Source organism: Bos javanicus, chromosome 6 (genome assembly GCF_032452875.1).
Source record: "Bos javanicus breed banteng chromosome 6, ARS-OSU_banteng_1.0, whole genome shotgun sequence".
Taxonomy (NCBI): Eukaryota; Metazoa; Chordata; class Mammalia; order Artiodactyla; family Bovidae; genus Bos; species Bos javanicus.
This window is the reverse complement of record NC_083873.1, coordinates 94646155-94657170: the sequence shown is the minus strand read 5'-3', so window position 1 is coordinate 94657170 and position 11016 is coordinate 94646155. Positions and strand designations below refer to the sequence as shown.

The 11016-nt window shown below is 37.9% G+C and overlaps 1 non-coding gene across 1 annotated transcript; it reads left to right on the top strand.

Annotated features, from left to right (window-relative positions):
• The first annotated feature begins 8112 nt into the window (after window positions 1–8112).
• On the top strand, window positions 8113–8215 carry LOC133250125 (U6 spliceosomal RNA). Its single transcript, XR_009737241.1, has one exon. It is a non-coding gene; the product is annotated as a U6 spliceosomal RNA (small nuclear RNA).
• Window positions 8216–11016: the final 2801 nt, after the last annotated feature.

Below are 11016 nucleotides of genomic sequence, written 5' to 3'. Positions count from 1 at the left end.
AAAGATTTTCAGTCAGAAAGTTGAAAATGTGCTGATTGTAACCAGATGTATTCGATAAGGTCCTATAATACTGAGGAGATCTCAGAAGAGAACTCACTGATGAGAAGGCATAAGTGATAGTTGCTTTAAGCCACTGAGTTTGGGGTGCTTTGTTACACAGTATTATTGTGGCAATAGTTACAGATAGAGAATCTAAAACCTACATTAGTTTTAATCCAACATCCCTATGGTCTTCTTTCCATATATAAATGCTGGCCAATCTCTGTGCTGAATGTTACAAGGAATATAAAAAAGAATTATTTATCTACAGAAATATTGACATTTGTGGAAAAGCTTTATTTTTAGATTAAGTAATTTAAAATATTATATTTAATGAAAAGCTGGTTAATAATTTTAAAATATCAGCCATCTCATTTACAAATGTATATTTCATATATATTTTTAACACGCTCTAGCATCCTTACTACAAGACATTTTAAATATTGAAAAGTTGATGAAAACTGAATAATTCAATGATTAAATTATGTTATATTTACTAGTTTTTCCTGTCAGTGAGAGACTAATAAATATTCTTCTGTTTATTTTAATTGCTGGAGAATGTATCTCTGACCAAATTAAGACATCCCAGAGCTGAACTGAACCAATATGGCCAGTGTGATTAATTTGGTTTAAATCACTCCTGGAGTCTTAATTCTAGGAAGAGACCTCATAAATTCTAGCATGGTACCAGCCAGCAAGGTTGCAGTGCCAGAGTTAATGTTTATGCCTGTGTCCTGGCTCGGTCTACTTATCCCCAAATGAAGACCAACTAAAACCAGTCCAAACATGAGAGGGGCTGCCAGAGTAGATTTCCAGCATTATAGTAACTTGTACGTATTTATTCACCTCCGTTGTCTGATTAAGAAAGAGTATCTATATCCATAAAGGGCAAATCCCTGGCACACAGTGATACCACAGAGCTGTAATATAATGAGAATATGAACATGAACATTGTGTGGCCAAGAAGTGCATCATCTCGCAGAAACAACAACAAAGTCCACACCTTGTGTTTACTTAGGGAAAATGTGTGCACCATCTTGGTTTGTTTTTCTACCCTCCCTTCCTTTGGTATCCTATCCATCTAGAAAGAAAGATGAAGGTGCAACACAGACATAAACCAGAACAGGAGGGAAAAACCCTCACCAACGAGTTGCCAGTCCAGGTTTGGCGACTGATACTGGTTGCTTGGGGCTGGTGCACTGGGACAACTCAGAGGGATGGTATGGGGAGGGAGGAGGGAGGAGGGTTCAGGATGGGGAACACGTGTATACCTGTGGCGGATTCATGTTGACGTATGGCAAAACCAATACAATATTGTAGAGTTAAAAAAAAATAAACAAAACAAAACAAACAAACAATAAAAAAAACCCTAAAATTCAAATCTCCATTGGGTCAAACATTCCAAGTGTAGTATAAACATTTCAAAATATTTGCTCAGTGTATACATTCAACCCTGGAGAAGGGCATGGCAACCCACTCCAGTATTCTTGCCTGGAGAACTCCTTAGGCAGAGGAGCCTGTGGGGCTACAGTCTATGGAGTCACAAAGAGTTGGACACAACTGAGCAACTTACACACACATACATTTAAACATATCCAAAAAATTCATCCAATAAAAATGATTCCTTTCCATGATGCAGGGCACACAAAGCTGGTGCTCTGTGTCAACCTGGGGGGTGGGGTGGGGAGGGTGGTGGGAGGGGGATTCAGGGGGGAGAGAACACATGTATGCCTATGGCTGATTCATACTGATGTATGGCAAAAGCCATCACAACATTGTAAAGTAATTATCCTCCAATTAAAATAAATAAATTAATTAAAAAATGATTTCTTACTCTTCAGTGAGCTTTCCAGCCTGAGTCATGAACCTAAAAGGGACATCTTAGCACATGCCAGAGATTTCTTTCTTTCTTTTGTAACTGGGGGAAAAAAGTCAGTTTCCACTGCTTAACTGGCCGATTGTTCCTTATGCCAAACCAGACATTGGTCTGTCCTTTCCTTGAAAATGCAAGCTTTCTTAGTAATAAGGACTTTAAAAAATTCTCCACTAAAAAAGGCTTATTATTTTTCTTAGCTTTTGTTTTGTTTGCTAAAAAATGAACTATAAAGAAACATACTATTTTTGTAATTTATTTATTTTTGGCTGTGCTGGGTCTTCGGTTGCTGAGTGGACTTTTCTCTAGCTGTGGCGAGTGGGGACTACTTTCTAGTTTCAGTGTCTATTTTGGGCGCCTCATTGTGGTGGCTTCTCTTGTTGCGAAACACAGGCTCTAGGCGCTCAGGCTTCAGTAGTTGTGGCTCACAGGCTTAGTTTTTCCGTGGCGTGTGGGATCCTGGGAGACCAGGGATAAAACCTATGTCTCCTGCACTGGCAGGCAAATTTTCTACCACTGAGCCACTAGGGAAGTCCAAGAAACATACTATGTTTAAAGCTTCAGTTTAATTTGTTGGATGATGGGAGCTAAAATATGTGCTGTCAATATGAAGTCAGGAGGCATTTCCATATCAAAGAGACTAGGTGCTTGTAAGATAGTAAACTGAATGGAATTTTGGAGTAAGATTTGATTCTGTAGGATTCTCTTTGTGATTAAAAAAAAAAGAAAACCCTTGTTAATACCCTCCAGATCAATGGAAATATTAAAACCAAGGTGATTGGCATTTATCAAATACAATGAGACCCACTGGCATCAGGGCTGAGGAATTATGGGCTTCACTTGCCCCGGGAGTTCAAAGGGTATAGCAATAAGCTTTTAGCATATTTCCCACAAACAGGGCAGTGAAATGGTTGAATATTTAACCAGCACCAAAGCATCACATTGCACCTCCTGTACTTGAGGATGAACCTGTCAGCTCCTAACCTGTGTGCATTTTCAAACAGTTAGCGCAGTTTACCATCTGAAAACCATCACATCACCCCCACTGTTAAAGCAAATTCCTTCATAAATGTTAAAGGATAATGTTCTACTTCCAACCATATTTGGCACACAGGAATCATGCATTTCGTGTATATTTTATCTTTGACCCAAGAGGGAAGAGTGGAAACCACTGCTCGCTTTTGTAGACATACAAGAGTGGCTTTTTTTTGATCCAGAGAGTTTGTACTGCATTATTAGGAGAATCCAATGTCATCCCAAGAGAAACTGGTCAAGGTTTCTATGGTATTTCATATCTGCAAGACACAGAAGTATCTCCATCTTCAGCTATTGATACTACTTCTAAAATTAGGACCAGGAACTCCACAGCTTAAGCAACTTAAGTGGGTTTGGAAATAACATTTGTTCACGTTCTTTATGTAACATAATAGTTTTGGTAAGTATAATATGTGGAAGGAGCTCATTGTGGGATATGTTTCTACATAGCAGTAGCCAAGGTCAAGGGTTTGATGCCTGTTTGAGATTTCTCAAATTCCACTTCATTGGGTTGGAGTGCTCTGCCCCAGTTTGGCTCAGAGATGATATTTTCTCTGGACTGGAATTATAAAGAAAGCTATTTAAAATGCATAAACAGCGTCTGAGCCATGTCGTGGATTTACCATCCAGCAGGACATTCACACAAGGCACCACCTCACTTCCTAACTGCTTGACTGAAGGCCTCATTCCCTTCCCAGCTATTAATATTCATGGGAATTTGTACCAAAGGGTTCAGGCAGAATGAAAAATAACATACTGGAATATCACAGAATAACTTGAAATTTTTAAGCCCCAACTTTCCCTGGAATGTCCTTTAGAAAATGAAGAATCAGTTGTGTTCAGTTCAGTTCATTCACTCAGTTGTGTCCAGCTCTTTGCAACCCCATGAACCGCATCACGCCAGGCTTCCCTGTCCATCACCAACTCCCAGAGTTCACCCAAACCCATGTTCATTGAGTTGGTGGTGCCATCCAACCACCTCATCCCCTGTCATCCCCTTCTCCCCTGCCCTCAATCTTTCCCAGCATCAAGGTCTTTTCAAATGAGTCAGCTCTTTGCATCAGGTGGCCAAAGTATTGAAGTTTCAGCTTCAAAATCAGTCTTACCAGTGAATACCCAGGACTGATCTCCTTTAGGATGGACCAGTTGGATCTCCTTGCAGTCCAAGGGACTCTCAAGAGTCTTCTCCAACACCACAGTTGGAGTCGATTCTTATGCGCTCAGCTTTCTTTATAGTCCAACTCTAACATCCATACATGACCACTGGAAAAACCACTGACTAGACGTTTATCAGTTGTGTTAATTTTATCTTAATTTTTGGTACAGTAAAAAATAAATAAATAGAATTGTATGTCAGGAAGTCTGATACCAAAGGGCTGCCCAGGTGGCTCAGTGGTAAAGAATCTGCCTGCCAATGCAGGAGACATGGGTTCGATTCCTGGGTCAGGAAGATCCCCTGGAGAATGGCAACCTACTCTAGAATTCTTGCCTGGGAAATCCCATGGACAGAGGAGCCTAGCAGACTGCACTCCATAGGGTTGCAAAAGAGTCAGACATGACTGAGTGACTAAACAACAACAGATACCAGATCATTTGATAATTCAACCAATTTTTATATTTATGAATGTTCACTATATGCTTGTCATAGTGGTAATCACCAGAATATAGAAGAAATTAAGCTTTTGTTCTTACAAAGTCTACAGTCTAGTAGTAGAACTAAATGGATACTTCATTTGGCAAGTAAGAACTTTCCCAGTCTACAAATGCTATCAGTAAAGTGGGAGGATTAAGGTAACTGATTTTTGTGGCTGTGCATTTATGATTTGGTGTTAAAAATATATCTCAGAAGTCAAATATTTTCAAGATATACAATGTACAGAGCACTGCACTTTGCTCTTTGCATGTATGTGGCCCTTTAATTCCCACAAGAACACAGTGAAGGACACTGTTACATGCTACTGCAGAGAGCAGTAGGCACCAGAACAAGGTCACACAGCTGGTTAGAGGCAGACCCAGAACTGGGACTCCAGTCTGTCTACAACTGATATTCAAACCACCTCAGAGTAAGAGTAAACTAAAATGGTCCATCAGAGATGTGATTAAAGTGGAATCATAGCCTACTTTGATAACCTACTTCAACTCTTTGTGACCCTGTAGACTCTGACCTGCTGGGCTCTTCGGTCCATGGCATTCTCCTGGTAGGAATGCTGGAATGGATTGCCATGGCCTCCTCTAGGGGATCTTCCCGACCCAGGGATCAAACCCACATCTCTTACATCTCTTGCATCGGCAGGCGGGTACTTTACCACTTGGAGAAGGAAACGGCAACCCACTCCAGTATTCTTGCCTGGAGAATTCCATGGATAGAGGAGCCTGGCAAGCTACAGTCCATGGGGTCGCAAAGAGTCAGACATGACTGAGTGACTGTCACTCACATAGCCTACAAGATGAAAAGTCATGACACATTTTCATGGTGAAACTGATATGCTGAAGGGAAGATCGAGCAGAGTCATTTCTAGATCACATCTGCTTAGAGATTAAGTACAGATATGCACTATCATATTTCATAATTTATATTTTTCATATTAAATAGTAATCAAGAGAAGAACGTGAGCTGGAATGTGGTGGCTGGAATGGGACTCGTAAAACATGCTATTTGTCTGTATGCACTTGCTGTTGGCTGGCTGGAGTAGAAACCATTTAACAATCCACAGAGATCGCAGCATGGTGTCCTGGAAAGAGCTTGGCCCTGGGAACCCGACTCTTGCCAATGACTCTGCATGGCACTGGGAACTCATTTCCTTTAACTAGGATTCAGTGCTTCTATCTGTAAGATGAGTCCAATGGATCTGGTTCAGTTTTTAGCTTTTGTGACAGTTTCCAAAGGAATTAAGCTCCATGATGTTGATAGCCTGACTTTAGAAATAGAAAGCCCAATGTCTGCTAAATACATATACTGACTGATCTCTGGCCTTTGTTGGAAACTCTTCTCCTTTCTCTAGCCCTCACCTAAACACATGCATATATACACCTTCTCCTTCTTCTCATCTTACTTCTCCTCCTCCTTCTTCCTCTTCTTTATCTCCATCCTTCCACCCCTTTCTCTGACTGTTGTCTACCTGACTAATCCCTAGTCATTTTTTTCAGACCTTAACTTGGAAATTACTGTTTGGGGAAGCTTTTACTGTCTCTCAAAGTCTTAGTTATGTGTCCACCTTTTGTTGCTGTTCAGTCGCTAAGTTGTGTCCTACTTTTTGTGACCCCATGGACTGCAGCATGCCAGGCTTCCCTGTTCTTCACCATCTCTTGGAGTTTGCTCAAACTCATGTCCATTGAGTCAGTGAAACCAGCCAACCATCTCATCCTCTGTCATCCCCTCCCCCTCCTTCCTTCAATCTATCCCAGCATCAGGGTCTTTTCCAATGAACTGGCTCTTTTCATTAGTTAGCCAAAATATTGGAGCTTCATCTTCAACATCTGTCCTTCCAAGGAATATCATGGTTGATTTCCTTTAGGATGGACTGGTTTGATCTCCTTGCTGTCCAAGGAACTCTCAAGAGTCTTCTCTAGCACCATAGTTCAAAAGCATCAGTTCTTGGCACTTAACCTTCTTTATGGTCCAACTCTCACATCTGTACATAACTACTGGAAAAAAACAGCTTTGACTATACAGACCTTTGTCAGCAAAGTTATGTGTCCAACTACCAATATCTATAAAATTACTGTGTACTTCCTTTGTCACTGAGTTGTTTTCAGGGTTAGAGTATATAATATGTACAGTGCTTGGATCTATGCTTAGCACATTAAAGTACTCAATAGCTAACATCATCATCACCACCATCATAATCCTTACTGAACTTATGGTACTCTTTTTTATTAGTCTCTTTGATCCTCTGTGTCATCTACTAAGTGTTAGCTTTGAGAGGGCTGGGACCATAAAGTTTGGCTTACTGTATCACCAGCAGCTTAGCACTGTGAGTGACAAGAGTAGGTAAATGTATCATAATTACTTGATGTTAAATAACACATAGCAATTTACATAAGGATCATTCATGCAACAAAGCAAGTTGAGCCTTTAAGCATATTCTAGTGGAACAGACAATGCTATTTAAAATAACGTGATCTTACGAGGGCAGTAAAAAAGCTTTGAATTAAATTTTATGGAGGACATAGAAAAAGAAGTAACTGATCTTGCCTGGGGGATGAAGTACACTTGAGCTGAGCTTTGAAGAACCAGAGTGATCTAATACAGCAGAGATGCGAGGGAGGAATTATGTCATATATGAAAAAAAATGGTATAAATAAAAAGATAAGGTGGGAAACTGCATAGTGGATTTGTACCATTGACTTATTAGATCCTTGGGACAGTGCAGCTCAGGTAGGGAAGAAGTTTATTAGAAAGTAAAGAGAGATCAGAATGGGAAGAAGGTTAAGACTTTAAATGTCTTAAATTTTATGCTGTTATATGGTGATATGATGCTTTCAAAAAGCTTTTCCTCAACTCTTAGTCACTGCTGAACCCCCTGCAATCTGTAATCTTGCATCTTATTGAAAATCTAGGTACTGCTGCTGCTGCTAAGTCGCTTCAGTCATGTCCAACTCTGTGCGACCCCATAGACGGTAGCCCACCAGGCTCCCCTGTCCCTGGGATTCTCAAGGCAAGAACACTGGAGTGGGTTGCCATTTCCTTCTCCAATGCGTTAAAGTGAAGAGTGAAAGTTAAGTCGCTCAGTCGTGTCCGACTCTTAGCGACCCCATGGACTGCAGCCTACCAGGCTCCTGCATCCATGGGATTTTCCAGGCAAGAGTACTGGAGTGGGGTGCCATTGCCTTCTCCGAGGTACACATTCACCTAAATATTAAATTGGATCCTGTTTTGACTTTCCCTCTAACATTTCCTCTTTTCCATCTTCCACCCTTGTCCAATCGATGACAGATCCTGTTAATTTTACTTCCAGAATTGCTCTCAAATTCAAAGCATCATATCCATTCTTTCTGCCACTAACTAAATTCAGAGTATTAAAATATTTTCTACCTGATTTCCTACTCACATTGTGGCCAGTCACTTCTGAAACACTGAACCTTGATCTACTCCATTAAGCTTCTATTTTAAATTTATTTAATCTGCCAGAACCACTATGAATTCTAACTTTAATATTTTGCATGTTCATTTTGGCAGCACATATACTAAAGTTGGAATGATACATAGGAGATTATCATGGCCCCTGTGCAAGGATGAAGCAAACTTGTGAAGCACTAAAATAATAATAATAACATTCCATGAGAAGAAACGACTTTAGCAATGTTCTACATGTTAAAAGACTCTGTATTTTCCTTTTATATGATTCTAATTATTAAGAGGTTAATTAGTGAGGTCATAAGCAGTGGCTAAATTATCTTAGATCTGGTGAATAAAATTAACCTTCTATGAAAAACATTTTAAAGGTTTGCATGAACAATATAGAACAACTATCCTCACAAATATAGTTTTCTGTAAAAAAAGTTAAAAGTCTCCAGGTTACAAACCAGTATTCCTTTAATCTATTTATACAATCTGTTTATTATTACAGAAAGCTCTTTTCTTAAGAGACACAACTTAGAAATTCACTTTCTGATAAGATCCAAAATAAATATCAATTATTTTATTAGAGGTTGCAAAATCATGCTTTTCTCATTTATCATTTCATTAACATCTTTCAGTGAGAATTCTTCATAGAGAACTTTTCTTCATTAGCTAGGACTATTTGGTCATCTTCAATTTAGCTCATAAAGGGGAAGCAAGACAAGTTTTTTATTCTTAGCCTTTTGCTTTTAAATAAAATGGTTAATGAATTAAATTTTGTTTTGTTGGTTCTCATACATTATGAACTTTTGGATTTTTACATAATGAAAGTTTCAGTAGCATTCATTATTCTTATTGATGCTCCAATGTCACGGTCTTTAGCTGTTCATATCGTCTTCATTTTAGTGTCTATTTATGGCCTTTCAACATAACTCACATTCTTTGATGGCCTGTATTTTGGCTACTTGCGCAGACACAGAACAACAAATAACAGATTCTGGACCCAGACTGACCGAGTTCAGTATACCTGATCTCCACCTATCAAACTGTGTTCCTGAGTATCAGTTTACCCTTCTGTGCCTTGGTTACCTTGTCATTCAATGGCATTATTAATAATATAATATGAATAACATAACAATATAATATAAAATACATTACTATAATTATATAGCTACAATTATAACAACCCTAATCTTATGCAGTAGGACTTAAAATAATATGAATATATATAAATAATATATACATATATTGTATACATTTATATATATATAAAACAGTGTCTGGCTTATGAATTGGAAATTCTTGTTAAATGTTTTCATTATATTGTTTTTATAATATTAATAACATTCCATGGTAGCAAGAAAACAGGTAGTACTACTTCAGATGTATGATTGAAATATTTTTAAAAGATATGTGTATAGACATATATATGTTAATGTGAATATTTGCTAATAATAATGTAATATAATAATGGGGCTTTGAGCAAAATCAAACAATCAAAAATACTTTGTAAATAGAGACAATGAAATGCAAAGTTAAAGAGATATTCTTTGATCTGTGATAGTTTAAATGCAGATGTACTTAAAAGTAGGAAGTTAAGCTCTAGAGGGCCTTTGCAAGGCTATAATTCCATAATACAAAAAAAAAGTTTTCTCAGGTTTGAGATCTACGCATGCACATTTTCTCTTAAGATATATATATAAAAAGAAAGTTAGGTAGACATATACTGAAATTCAGATTTGCCTACTTACAGATGGTAACATTCTGTGCAATAATAATGCTCTCAAAACCATTTGCAAATTTGTCCAGCAACAACTCTGCCTTTAATGATGAAGTTTCCACAGTGGCAGATGGCAGAGTGAGCAGTGAAGGATGCTGCCGACCCACCAGGGTTATGTCTGTCACTAAAGCGATCTGGCTCCAAAAGCCAGAGTCTGTTAAGGTCACACTGGTTATTGCTCCATTGGAATGACTTGATTGATCACATTTGTGGTTATTCCATAAATGTTGACCTTTTTGAAGGGGTCCTGGCAGTCTCATCCTGCCTTTGAAAAGTGATATAGAGAAACATAGTGTCTGTAGTCTATTGACATATTAGAGAAACAAAGGGGCAATCTATGAAACTTAAAAAAAAAGATACATTCACTAACATTGCTGTTCCCTCTTTGTGTCTGAATGGTTAGATAGTTCACAGAAACAGCATAATACTACTTTTAATATCCATATTACATTTAGGAAGATAAGAGTAAAATGGAACAAGACACAAAAATACATTATTTAATGAATTTTAAAAGCCCAGCAAGGATTACTGTTATAGTAAAAGCTTATAAACATAAATTGAGATCCAGTTATTCTTTAACACCTAAAGTTGGCAGGTAGTACAGATAAAAGAAAATACATAAACAAACTTGGGTATCCATGTGCACCCTTAGAACACGTTGAAGAAAATTATATACTATTCTATGGGAAATATATCATAGTATGATAAATACTGCTTTTGAAGTATAATGTATTGAAATTGCCAAGTTCCATTTATACTGACATATTGCTGGATTAACTTATCAGTAGTGAGTGTACCTTTCAAAATTGAATTTACTATCCGATTATGCCTTAGGCACTGGAAGGAACAAAGGGCATCCCTCTTCCCTTATTTATTGAACAGTAACAGAAAAATTACATAAAAATATTAATTCTCTTAGGACACTGATGAAAAGGAGAAGCATAAAATTGCTCATTAAATTAATAAAAATAACCATTTATAATTACTTGTTCTATTCCAAGCATTCTTAGTACTTTACATGTATCACCACTTTTCTTTTTTTTTTTTACAACCATGAGACTTATTTACAGATTCCATGAGGCAAGCTACTGACATGCTGAACCAGTGAGAGCTGTTTGCTAAATTTTCAGGGAATTTCACAGAACTAGATAAAATACTCCTGAAGTTTATACAGAATCACAAAAGAGCCAGAATTTCCAAAGTTGTACTAAGGAAAAAAGAACAAAG